The sequence below is a fragment of the Ambystoma mexicanum genome, chromosome 9, assembly GCF_040938575.1.
Source record: "Ambystoma mexicanum isolate Mex_15411 chromosome 9, UKY_AmexF1_1, whole genome shotgun sequence".
Taxonomy (NCBI): domain Eukaryota; kingdom Metazoa; phylum Chordata; class Amphibia; order Caudata; family Ambystomatidae; genus Ambystoma; species Ambystoma mexicanum.
Genome location: NC_090931.1, coordinates 1130118934 through 1130131566, shown reverse-complemented (window position 1 = coordinate 1130131566; position 12633 = coordinate 1130118934).

Genomic DNA, 12633 nt, shown 5'->3' with positions numbered 1-12633 from the left:
TTCTGTAACTAAGAGGGAATCGACAATGGTTTGTTGGTGATATAGAATTTAGAAGTCAATTGATGATATAGAATTTTGACAGAAGGGATTGGATTGGAGCTTGCGTATTTGGTGCTCGCTCATACGGGTGAACGTATTGAGACTGCATAGAATATTTTTGGTAACGAAATTTGAATATGGAGGAAGTTACCCCACTTGCACATCTGTGTAAGCAGTTACCCAAGCATGCACGTAAGCTTAAGAAGTACAGCACGGAGTGGGTTAAGGGTACCGCCCACAAGATGTTTATGCCATGGCCACAGAATGGGTCCCTATCCAAAGCCGTCTTACAACATATGACGACTTATCTGCATGCTACATACACAGGTAAAAAATTAGAGAAACGCCTCCCTGTTATAGAACTGTGGAAGATGTTCGAACAGACAAAGGAAGAAGGACCACCTGCAGACTGGTTATTAAACGTATGCACAGAGGGGGGTGAGACGCCTATCGCGCCACCAGCCCCGCCTGAGCCAAAAGTAGAGGGAAGTAAGTCAGAGGGACTCTACCCACTACGAGAACTTAAGGCAGCCACGGGGTATGCAACCGCGCAAATGAGTCTCCTCCGTACAGTAGTGACGAAATAAAGGAGAAGGAGCAGGAAATTAATCTTGCCTCCGCAGTCCCGAGGGACAAGGAGAAACGCGATGATGAAAGGAAGGATCAGGCACAGAGTTGTGCACCTCTCGTAAAGGAGAGAGAGGGAAAGAAATGGAAAGGAAGTGAAGACAGAACTGATGAGATAGCATTCGCAAAAGACGAATGGATGGGAGGTCAGATATTATTGAAATTCGATGGTAAAGGAAGTGATGATGTGAGACCGAGAGAGAAGTCTGATGAGACGCAAAGAAGGGAGGGAGAAAAGGAGAAGGAAATGAGGGTTGAAAACATAAAAAGAAAGGATAGGCTAAGGCGAGAACAACTATATCGCGATGAGCAAAGAAAATCGCGAAGTCACACAAAATACGCAGCCTATGAAAAGTACAGGCAGAACATGCAAAAGTTGGAAGAAGAGCAAAGAGTATGTGAAAAGAGAGTGAAGAGAAGAGAAGATGAGGAAGTTAGAAGGGCAAAGGAACGTATAAATGAAAGGAGAAAGGAAGAGGATAAGGCTAGAGAAGAAGCGAGGAAGCGCAAGGAGGTAGATGAGGAAATAGAACGTAAGCGCAGACCGAGGGCACCGGATCTTGACTATTTGGAGCGGGAAGTTAAAAAACCCAATCCTGTTGTAGAATGGGAAGACATAGAAGAATTATTTCCCGCGAAAGACTCAGTACCAGGTACAAGTACAACAAATATCGAAGATGACTTCAACACCAGAAGCATCGGGGAAACAATTGATAGAATATATGATGAAATGGGGTTGGAGCCAACATCCCACAGGGGAAGGGAAGACGAGCGCTTGGAGAGCACTCAGCTATATGACACTGAGGAAGTCACCCGAAGTAATGGGAGCAGGGGACTGTCCCTAGACAGGCTGGAGATTGGTCAGAACGAAGAAGATGCAAGGCATTGCGTAAACTGGGAACAATCAGAGTCTGACTCCGGTGGGAAGACGGAGGACGAGACAAATGAAGAAGGGAGACGGCACGAAAAGCGGCTCCCAAGGGACAAGGGGGTACGATGGTCAGACGCTAGTGAGTCCGCACCTAGGACATCAGAGTCTGCCGCGCAGCCTGACTGACATGTAAAAACACCCCATGGTCAGAAGGGGGTGTCAGCACCCGCCTATGTAGACAGATTAAGGTCATTGCCAGGTAGACGGTGATCCAGGAATATTACCCATGCGATAGACAGGAGAGCTATGGGAAAAGAGAAGGAAGACTGTGCATTCCAATTCCCGCTGCTGGAAAAGGGGGGAGCCAGACCACAATATATTCCATGGCCACACATGGACCGAGAGAACTTGAAAAACAAGCTTCCAATGCTGACAACGGGAGCCGGGAAGTGGATACACGAGTTAGAAAAGATGACAGGGGATGTCACGTTAGCTATAGGGGACATCAAAGGTCTCCTAATCGCCATACTTGGTGAAAGGGCAGACGATGTATGAAAATGAGCCGGGTACCCTGGTATAACCATAATTAACACTACCTATGACGAAGCGCCGTTTAATAACTGTAGAGCAGCAGTGTGGAAAGCGTTACGAACGCTGTACCCAGACACTTCCGATATGGGAGCTATAATGACTCAGAAAATGAAAGAGTCAGAGGATCTGTTGATTTATAGCCAGAATTTTCAAGACGCGTGGGTGCTCGAAACGCATGAATCTTGGACGAAATCTATCCCTGTATTCTACCATATATTGTGCCAGGGGTTGCCAGAACCGGTGCAGAAACAGCTCAAGAAATTGGTAGGAGTAGAAGCTAAACCGTGGGCCGAAATACAGTTGACAATTGCACGTTACTGTAGATTGTTACAAGAAAAGAATCGAAAAAAGGAGGCAACTCGTATGGGTGAGGAAGCGAAGCTGGTGCAAAAGAAACTCTACAAGTATGCTCTCGAGGGAGCTATGTTGACAAGCCCAGCTGAACCAAGTGCACAACAAGCAACTAACCCATCACAAAATAACCAGGGTAGCAAAGGATTTTACCCGAGGGGAAGGGGATTTAGAGGAAGAGGATGGCAGAGTAACCAGGGAGAGTTTCGGAGTAACCAGGGAGGTTTTCAGAATAATCAAGGTGGCTTTTAGAACGAGCAGATGGGCAGTCCAGCTACGCCAGATGGACAGACGGCCCGACCACCGCCAGTGTGTGGCTGTGTGGAATGACAGGACATGTGGCACGTGTGTGTAGAAGCCAAGGCATGTGGCAAAATGGCCAAGGGATGGGAACAGGCATGGTAAATCAGCCTGCCATCCCACAACAAGGCGGAGCACAGAATCACACAGTGCAACAGCAGGCACCAGGCTTGAACAAAGGTGCACCGCAAGGGGTTCAACCCTCGAACATGGGGAATTTGCCGCAGGGGTAATCCCAACAGGCACCGCTGCAGATGTGAAGGGCAAAGGGGCATCTGATCAGGGAATTGGCGAGTATTGACAGATATGGTTAATAACCTCCATTCACCACATATACGTCAGCCCTGCCTATATGGGCCAAGCCTGTCACCTCTTCATCTCCTGCCGCCCTCCTTGATCTTGCCTCTTCTGCTTCTTTAAGTTTTGACAACAGAGGCCTATGAGGATTTATCAAGATTAAAGTGAAGCTAGTGATTATTAGGAAGACGCATAAAAAAATATTCAAGATTTAAATCTGGATAGCATCACATAAATAACTAGCAAGTTCACCCATTCCAGTAATTGCAGTATAGTCTTTACAAGTAGACAGCCTCGCCATACAATGTAACCCTGCACACCAAAGATATTGCAAAGACAGTCTTGATGAGGTTCCAGCTTTTTGGATGCTTGTACATACTCCCTTATATTCCGTAGCCACCTAGGTTATCGTATTAAAACTAAAACTAGTCCCAGCTTCTACAAGTTCATTTATCCTGCCATCTTTAGCTCTAAATGCAATCATGGCAAATTAAGCCACACCCAGGCTCCAGAATCTGGAATGGAATAGCCAACATATTTCTTGCGCCTTGCTCAATAAACTGACCCGTGACCTTGCTTGTATCTTCAGAGATTGGTTATTGGTGTGTGTGGGGGATTGGAGGGTTCGGTTGAAGTGCTTTGCACCCATGTATACCCATTATTTTGTATAAACACGAGCTTTCAGCACTTGGCTAATTCAGTGCTCTAACTAAAGCTCCCAAGGCTATCCTGGCCTCAGACATTTTTATCAGGGGTCTAACCGATTCACCCCCAGAAAACATATGATGTATATTGCTTGTAATCCAGCACAGCTCTTGTGTTTTCTTTATTTTCCCCTTAATGGGACTTTTCCAAATTCCCAATCTTGTGACTGTCTGCCTCAAATTCACACATTTCTGTACATGTTCATTGTGTGCTCCCGTATAGAACCACTCTGGGATAGGGTGTGCTGAAGACGGGCCGTAGTGGCACTGGCACCCTCTGATTGGGGTGTGGGCACCATCTAGGTGGTATTATGCTGGTTTTAGGGGGCAGCAGTGAGAGGGACCTCTGGACAGTATGTCTGAGAGCTGAGAACACTTACATTCCTGAACTTTTTTAATGTATGTAATATGGATGATGCAGGAGGCAAGGCTCTGGCCAGGCACACTCCAAACTACTACTATTCCCTCCCTTTAGTTGCTCCCCCACTCCAGCACTATCTGAGATGTCATCAGGCCTAGTGCGATAGTTGCTTGTTGTATTCCTCCCCTCCCTTTCTGCACCCATCTTCCTCACCTATTGTTTTTCTCCGGATCTACCAGAAATGTCATCAGGCCTAGTATGGTAGTCGCCTGTCTGCTTCCATTTCCTTCCCAATCTCCCTCTCCCTTCCTTATCTATGTCTTAGCTCTTGCACTATCTGAAATGTCATCAGGCCGAGTACAATAGTTAATTTCACATCCTTACTGTTCATGGCCTGTAAGAATTTTATTGTATTTCCCCTTGTTCCCTCCCTTGCCTTGAAGCGCTTTGAAACACATTTTGTATAGGCGCTATATAAATAAACTATCATATCAAATCATATCATATCTTTGGATATTAAATGATTTTATTTCTCATATATACTATCAAGTGATAGGCCCCTTTCTGATTCTCTACTGGGCTAATTCTGGTAATGATGGTTAGAGAGACCACACAGCATATCACTTTGACATTGTAATACTTGAATTGTTCTGATATGGATTTCACAAGAAAAGGATTAACAGTACACGTGTACTGCTGTACAGCAGTTTAAAGTAGTAGGCAGGTTCAGTCAAGGAGCTGTTGGTTGTGTTGTTGCATTAATGGTGGGGGTTCTTGAAGGTTGAATGTTTGTGTGTTAAATGGAGGCAGCTGAATCCAAGCTCTGCAGGCCTAATTGAGATGAGAGTGTTGATGCCAGAGTGCTGGAATTGGGGGCATGGATTGTGCCTTTCCATCATCAATAACACATGTATCTTATTCTAGCAGTGCTGGGTGTCATCACCTATGATCGTTGAGTGAACAGAGTACAGAATTGTAACCCTCAGATCAAGAGGCAGGGATGCCTGGTTTGAGCCATAAAAGTGTAGAGGAGGTCCCAGACATGGCCTGCACCCCTGCCCTCCTGCCCCCCTGTTCGAGGTACCAGAAACGTACTTGCCAAGGTACGTGACGTATGAGGAACAAATGAACCAACAGAGAGCAGCACTTGGACTCTGCCCAGTGTACATCAGAAGAGCCAGACCTGTTGAAGCACCCATAACCAGATAACCATGGGCTGCACGATACCCTCTTAAACAGCCATACCAACAGCTGACACGAAATGAAGAGTACCTACAGACGGTCCATGAAGAGACCCAGAGAGCATTAGTGGACGGCAAGTGGTAATGACACAAAGGCCCAGACAGACTCATGGATGAATGAAAATGACAATCAAAGATAACACGCCAGTGCGAGTAACTATGAAAATAGATGTAATAGACACAGAAGAGGAGACGATGGTGAAACGTAAGGAAACATTGCCGTCAAACAAGATGGAAGTAGCCAACCAGTTAACGCATGTAAATAGGCTTGGAACGCAAGAAGCTAAGAAAACGATGCTGCTTGCAATGTTTAGTAGAAGAATAGAGCGGCAAGCGCCAACAACATATCTACCTCAATAATGCACAATGCACACATGCGACTCCATTTTGTATAAGCAGAAGTATGCCCAGGCGGCCAGAGGCCTACCAGGCCAGGATTCATATCCCAGCTAAAACCAGAAAGAAGAGCGGAATCGAAACTTAGCAAAAAGCGGCTCACGCCTGGGAATTCAAGGTCAACCTAAGGAAGGGAGGAGAGCGTCAGCTCTGAAGAAATGAAACTCCAGAGCATATCAGCCTGCCCCATGAAGGTCAAGATAAGGGGGGCCTAGGCAGGTGGCGAGGCTAAGGAAGAATCAAATACACGAAAAGCTGGAAACTGAAGCAGTCTCACGGTGAACAGACACGTGACCAGCCAGGCGCGAAGAGTTACCAACGTCTGATGTCACCCAGAACTGAGGATGCCATAACTTCTCCAGATAAGAGACTACAGTTTCGAGGCCATCCTCAGACAACTAATTGACACATAGGCCTAAAAGTACTGATTGATGGAAAGGAGGCAGGGTGAATCCTGGGGCATTGGGCACCTGGGTGTCCATTCTGCATGCTGCTAATTAAAGTGGAGATTTATGTCTAGGGTTGTAACCGACCCAATCACAATGGGCCATGTAATCTAGGGTCCTATAGATAGTAGAACCAATAGGACGTCGTACTTGCAGTGACGTCTATCACGAGTGATGTAGAGGGATGGGCGTAGACGCCCACCCGATAAGAGTTATCCAATCTGCATGCTCTGTTACCATATACAGATATAGCACCTATACTTAAGTTACCTTTTCCAACCAATTGTATTTTATGACAAACTTTTAGAGTTAGACGTCAATGATGACAAGTTTTGAGCATAAAAGTTGCTGTTTGAATGTAGAATTTGGGAGTTGAAGCGAGACCGGTGATCGCAACACTGTTGATTACCATGTGTTTCCCCGTTTTTTGTACTTGTCATTAAACGGACTTCTCTTTGCCAAACTATTGAGTCCTCCTTATTGAGTTGTGTTGGAGTAAGTGAATCCTGCACCCCCATTCCTCACATGGTGCAGCTATCTTGTTTTAAAGGTACTTGAGGGTGAGCTCTGACCTATGGGCCGTCAGAGGACAATCCGCCCCTCCTGTACACTTGGTAGCGTGAGGATGCTTTCGGCCATCAACTATTCATTATATAATTTCAAGACACCTATAGACAGACGGCACAAAGTAACTCTAGGCCTTCGGCAATATCACAAGTCCTTTCGCCATTCCAGCTGAGTAGTCTGAGAAGCTTCTCATGGACAATGATAGAATAACTTCAAAAATCTGCAGTCAGTGGGTCTGAAGGAACCTGCCTTTCAAAGCATAACCCTTCTCATTCCCACGGGCAGCCAATCGGACGAAAAGACCGCAAGAGGCTGAAGAGGAAGGGGCGGTGATCCCGAGGTCCCAGAGAGGAAAAGATGCTAGCGGTCAGTGAAACAATAAACTCATTACTCTGGCAAATGTCTTGTAGGCATTAGAACAGGTAAGGGAAAGGTAACAGAGGGTGGCAGAGAAAAAATAAAATAGTCAGAAGTAGAGAACACTGTATATATATATAAGGGGTTAATGACTCGAGTATAAAAGAAAAAGTGGTTACCGGGATAGATAGCCGAGAGAAAAAGTGGTTACCAGGATAGACACCGAGAGAAAAAGTGGTTACTGGGATAGACACCCAAGAGAAAAAGTGGTGACCGGGATAGTCACCCGAGAGAAAACGTGGTTACAGGGATAGACACCCAAGAGAAAAAGTGGTTACCGGGAGGGCACCCAAGAGAAAAACAAGGGATTACCGGGGGGAAACCTGAGAGAAAACGAAGGATACCAGGAGGGACACCTGAGATAAAAAAGTAAGGATTTGCCTTGTTCCTGCGCTTTAATACAGCGGTCAGAAGAAATGTGAACTCATAGCCCACATAATGGGGGACAATTAGGCTACGGTGACGATTAAAGACAGCACTAAGGGAATTCGTTTAGACTCTATGATGGGGTATTGATTAGAAGGCAGGTATATGTATGTCCAGCTGGTGTCCGTCTAGTCTGTCGAATGTCTGCTTTATGTGTCCTGTTACATGTCAAATGCAAAGAACTGTATTTTTGATTGTTTGAAATGAAATTTGGGCTTTACGCAATTCTGTAACTAAGAGGGAATCGACAATGGTTTGTTGGTGATATAGAATTTAGAAGTCAATTGATGAAATAGAATTTTGACAGAAGGGATTGGATTGGAGCTTGCGTATTTGGTGCTCGCTCATACGGGTGAACGTATTGAGACTGCATAGAATATTTTTGGTAACGAAATTTGAATATGGAGGAAGTTACCCCACTTGCACATCTGTGTAAGCAGTTACCCAAGCATGCACGTAAGCTTAAGAAGTACAGCACGGAGTGGGTTAAGGGTACCGCCCACAAGATGTTTATGCCATGGCCACAGAATGGGTCCCTATCCAAAGCCGTCTTACAACATATGACGACTTATCTGAATGCTACATACACAGGTAAAAAATTAGAGAAACGCCTCCCTGTTATAGAACTGTGGAAGATGTTCGAACAGACAAAGGAAGAAGGACCACCTGCAGACTGGTTATTAAACGTATGCACAAAGGGGGGTGAGACGACTATCGCGCCACCAGCCCCGCCTGAGCCAAAAGTAGAGGGAAGTAAGTCAGAGGGACTCTACCCACTACGAGAACTTAAGGCAGCCACGGGGTATGCAACCGCGCAAATGAGTCTCCTCCGTACAGTAGTGACGAAATAAAGGAGAAGGAGCAGGAAATTAATCTTGCCTCCGCAGTCCCGAGGGACAAGGAGAAACGCGATGATGAAAGGAAGGATCAGGCACAGAGTTGTGCACCTCTCGTAAAGGAGAGAGAGGGAAAGAAATGGAAAGGAAGTGAAGACAGAACTGATGAGATAGCATTCGCAAAAGACGAATGGATGGGAGGTCAGATATTATTGAAATTCGATGGTAAAGGAAGTGATGATGTGAGACCGAGAGAGAAGTCTGATGAGACGCAAAGAAGGGAGGGAGAAAAGGAGAAGGAAATGAGGGTTGAAAACATAAAAAGAAAGGATAGGCTAAGGCGAGAACAACTATATCGCGATGAGCAAAGAAAATCGCGAAGTCACACAAAATACGCAGCCTATGAAAAGTACAGGCAGAACATGCAAAAGTTGGAAGAAGAGCAAAGAGTATGTGAAAAGAGAGTGAAGAGAAGAGAAGATGAGGAAGTTAGAAGGGCAAAGGAACGTATAAATGAAAGGAGAAAGGAAGAGGATAAGGCTAGAGAAGAAGCGAGGAAGCGCAAGGAGGTAGATGAGGAAATAGAACGTAAGCGCAGACCGAGGGCACCGGATCTTGACTATTTGGAGCGGGAAGTTAAAAAACCCAATCCTGTTGTAGAATGGGAAGACATAGAAGAATTATTTCCCGCGAAAGACTCAGTACCAGGTACAAGTACAACAAATATCGAAGATGACTTCAACACCAGAAGCATCGGGGAAACGATTGATAGAATATATGATGAAATGGGGTTGGAGCCAACATCCCACAGGGGAAGGGAAGACGAGCGCTTGGAGAGCACTCAGCTATATGACACTGAGGAAGTCACCCGAAGTAATGGGAGCAGGGGACTGTCCCTAGACAGGCTGGAGATTGGTCAGAACGAAGAAGATGCAAGGCATTGCGTAAACTGGGAACAATCAGAGTCTGACTCCGGTGGGAAGACGGAGGACGAGACAAATGAAGAAGGGAGACGGCACGAAAAGCGGCTCCCAAGGGACAAGGGGGTACGATGGTCAGACGCTAGTGAGTCCGCACCTAGGACATCAGAGTCTGCCGCGCAGCCTGACTGACATGTAAAAACACCCCATGGTCAGAAGGGGGTGTCAGCACCCGCCTATGTAGACAGATTAAGGTCATTGCCAGGTAGACGGTGATCCAGGAATATTACCCATGCGATAGACAGGAGAGCTATGGGAAAAGAGAAGGAAGACTGTGCATTCCAATTCCCGCTGCTGGAAAAGGGGGGAGCCAGACCACAATATATTCCATGGCCACACATGGACCGAGAGAACTTGAAAAACAAGCTTCCAATGCTGACAACGGGAGCCGGGAAGTGGATACACGAGTTAGAAAAGATGACAGGGGATGTCACGTTAGCTATAGGGGACATCAAAGGTCTCCTAATCGCCATACTTGGTGAAAGGGCAGACGATGTATGAAAATGAGCCGGGTACCCTGGTATAACCATAATTAACACTACCTATGACGAAGCGCCGTTTAATAACTGTAGAGCAGCAGTGTGGAAAGCGTTACGAACGCTGTACCCAGACACTTCCGATATGGGAGCTATAATGACTCAGAAAATGAAAGAGTCAGAGGATCTGTTGATTTATAGCCAGAATTTTCAAGACGCGTGGGTGCTCGAAACGCATGAATCTTGGACGAAATCTATCCCTGTATTCTACCATATATTGTGCCAGGGGTTGCCAGAACCGGTGCAGAAACAGCTCAAGAAATTGGTAGGAGTAGAAGCTAAACCGTGGGCCGAAATACAGTTGACAATTGCACGTTACTGTAGATTGTTACAAGAAAAGAATCGAAAAAAGGAGGCAACTCGTATGGGTGAGGAAGCGAAGCTGGTGCAAAAGAAACTCTACAAGTATGCTCTCGAGGGAGCTATGTTGACAAGCCCAGCTGAACCAAGTGCACAACAAGCAACTAACCCATCACAAAATAACCAGGGTAGCAAAGGATTTTACCCGAGGGGAAGGGGATTTAGAGGAAGAGGATGGCAGAGTAACCAGGGAGAGTTTCGGAGTAACCAGGGAGGTTTTCAGAATAATCAAGGTGGCTTTTAGAACGAGCAGATGGGCAGTCCAGCTACGCCAGATGGACAGACGGCCCGACCACCGCCAGTGTGTGGCTGTGTGGAATGACAGGACATGTGGCACGTGTGTGTAGAAGCCAAGGCATGTGGCAAAATGGCCAAGGGATGGGAACAGGCATGGTAAATCAGCCTGCCATCCCACAACAAGGCGGAGCACAGAATCACACAGTGCAACAGCAGGCACCAGGCTTGAACAAAGGTGCACCGCAAGGGGTTCAACCCTCGAACATGGGGAATTTGCCGCAGGGGTAATTCCAACAGGCACCGCTGCAGATGTGAAGGGCAAAGGGGCATCTGATCAGGGAATTGGCGAGTATTGACAGATATGGTTAATAACCTCCATTCACCACATATACGTCAGCCCTGCCTATATGGGCCAAGCCTGTCACCTCTTCATCTCCTGCCGCCCTCCTTGATCTTGCCTCTTCTGCTTCTTTAAGTTTTGACAACAGAGGCCTATGAGGATTTATCAAGATTAAAGTGAAGCTAGTGATTATTAGGAAGACGCATAAAAAAAATATTCAAGATTTAAATCTGGATAGCATCACATAAATAACTAGCAAGTTCACCCATTCCAGTAATTGCAGTATAGTCTTTACAAATAGACAGCCTCGCCATACAATGTAACCCTGCACACCAAAGATATTGCAAAGACAGTCTTGATGAGGTTCCAGCTTTTTGGATGCTTGTACATACTCCCTTATATTCCGTAGCCACCTAGGTTATCGTATTAAAACTAAAACTAGTCCCAGCTTCTACAAGTTCATTTATCCTGCCATCTTTAGCTCTAAATGCAATCATGGCAAATTAAGCCACACCCAGGCTCCAGAATCTGGAATGGAATAGCCAACATATTTCTTGCGCCTTGCTCAATAAACTGACCCATGACCTTGCTTGTATCTTCAGAGATTGGTTATTGGTGTGTGTGGGGGATTGGAGGGTTCGGTTGAAGTGCTTTGCACCCATGTATACCCATTATTTTGTATAAACACGAGCTTTCAGCACTTGGCTAATTCAGTGCTCTAACTAAAGCTCCCAAGGCTATCCTGGCCTCAGACATTTTTATCAGGGGTCTAACCGATTCACCCCCAGAAAACATATGATGTATATTGCTTGTAATCCAGCACAGCTCTTGTGTTTTCTTTATTTTCCCCTTAATGGGACTTTTCCAAATTCCCAATCTTGTGACTGTCTGCCTCAAATTCACACATTTCTGTACATGTTCATTGTGTGCTCCCGTATAGAACCACTCTGGGATAGGGTGTGCTGAAGACGGGCCGTAGTGGCACTGGCACCCTCTGATTGGGGTGTGGGCACCATCTAGGTGGTATTATGCTGGTTTTAGGGGGCAGCAGTGAGAGGGACCTCTGGACAGTATGTCTGAGAGCTGAGAACACTTACATTCCTGAACTTTTTTAATGTATGTAATATGGATGATGCAGGAGGCAAGGCTCTGGCCAGGCACACTCCAAACTACTACTATTCCCTCCCCTTAGTTGCTCCCCCACTCCAGCACTATCTGAGATGTCATCAGGCCTAGTGCGATAGTTGCTTGTTGTATTCCTCCCCTCCCTTTCTGCACCCATCTTCCTCACCTATTGTTTTTCTCCGGATCTACCAGAAATGTCATCAGGCCTAGTATGGTAGTCGCCTGTCTGCTTCCATTTCCTTCCCAATCTCCCTCTCCCTTCCTTATCTATGTCTTAGCTCTTGCACTATCTGAAATGTCATCAGGCCGAGTACAATAGTTAATTTCACATCCTTACTGTTCATGGCCTGTAAGAATTTTATTGTATTTCCCCTTGTTCCCTCCCTTGCCTTGAAGCGCTTTGAAACACATTTTGTATAGGCGCTATATAAATAAACTATCATATCAAATCATATCATATCTTTGGATATTAAATGATTTTATTTCTCATATATACTATCAAGTGATAGGCCCCTTTCTGATTCTCTACTGGGCTAATTCTGGTAATGATGGTTAGAGAGACCACACAGCATATCACTTTGACAT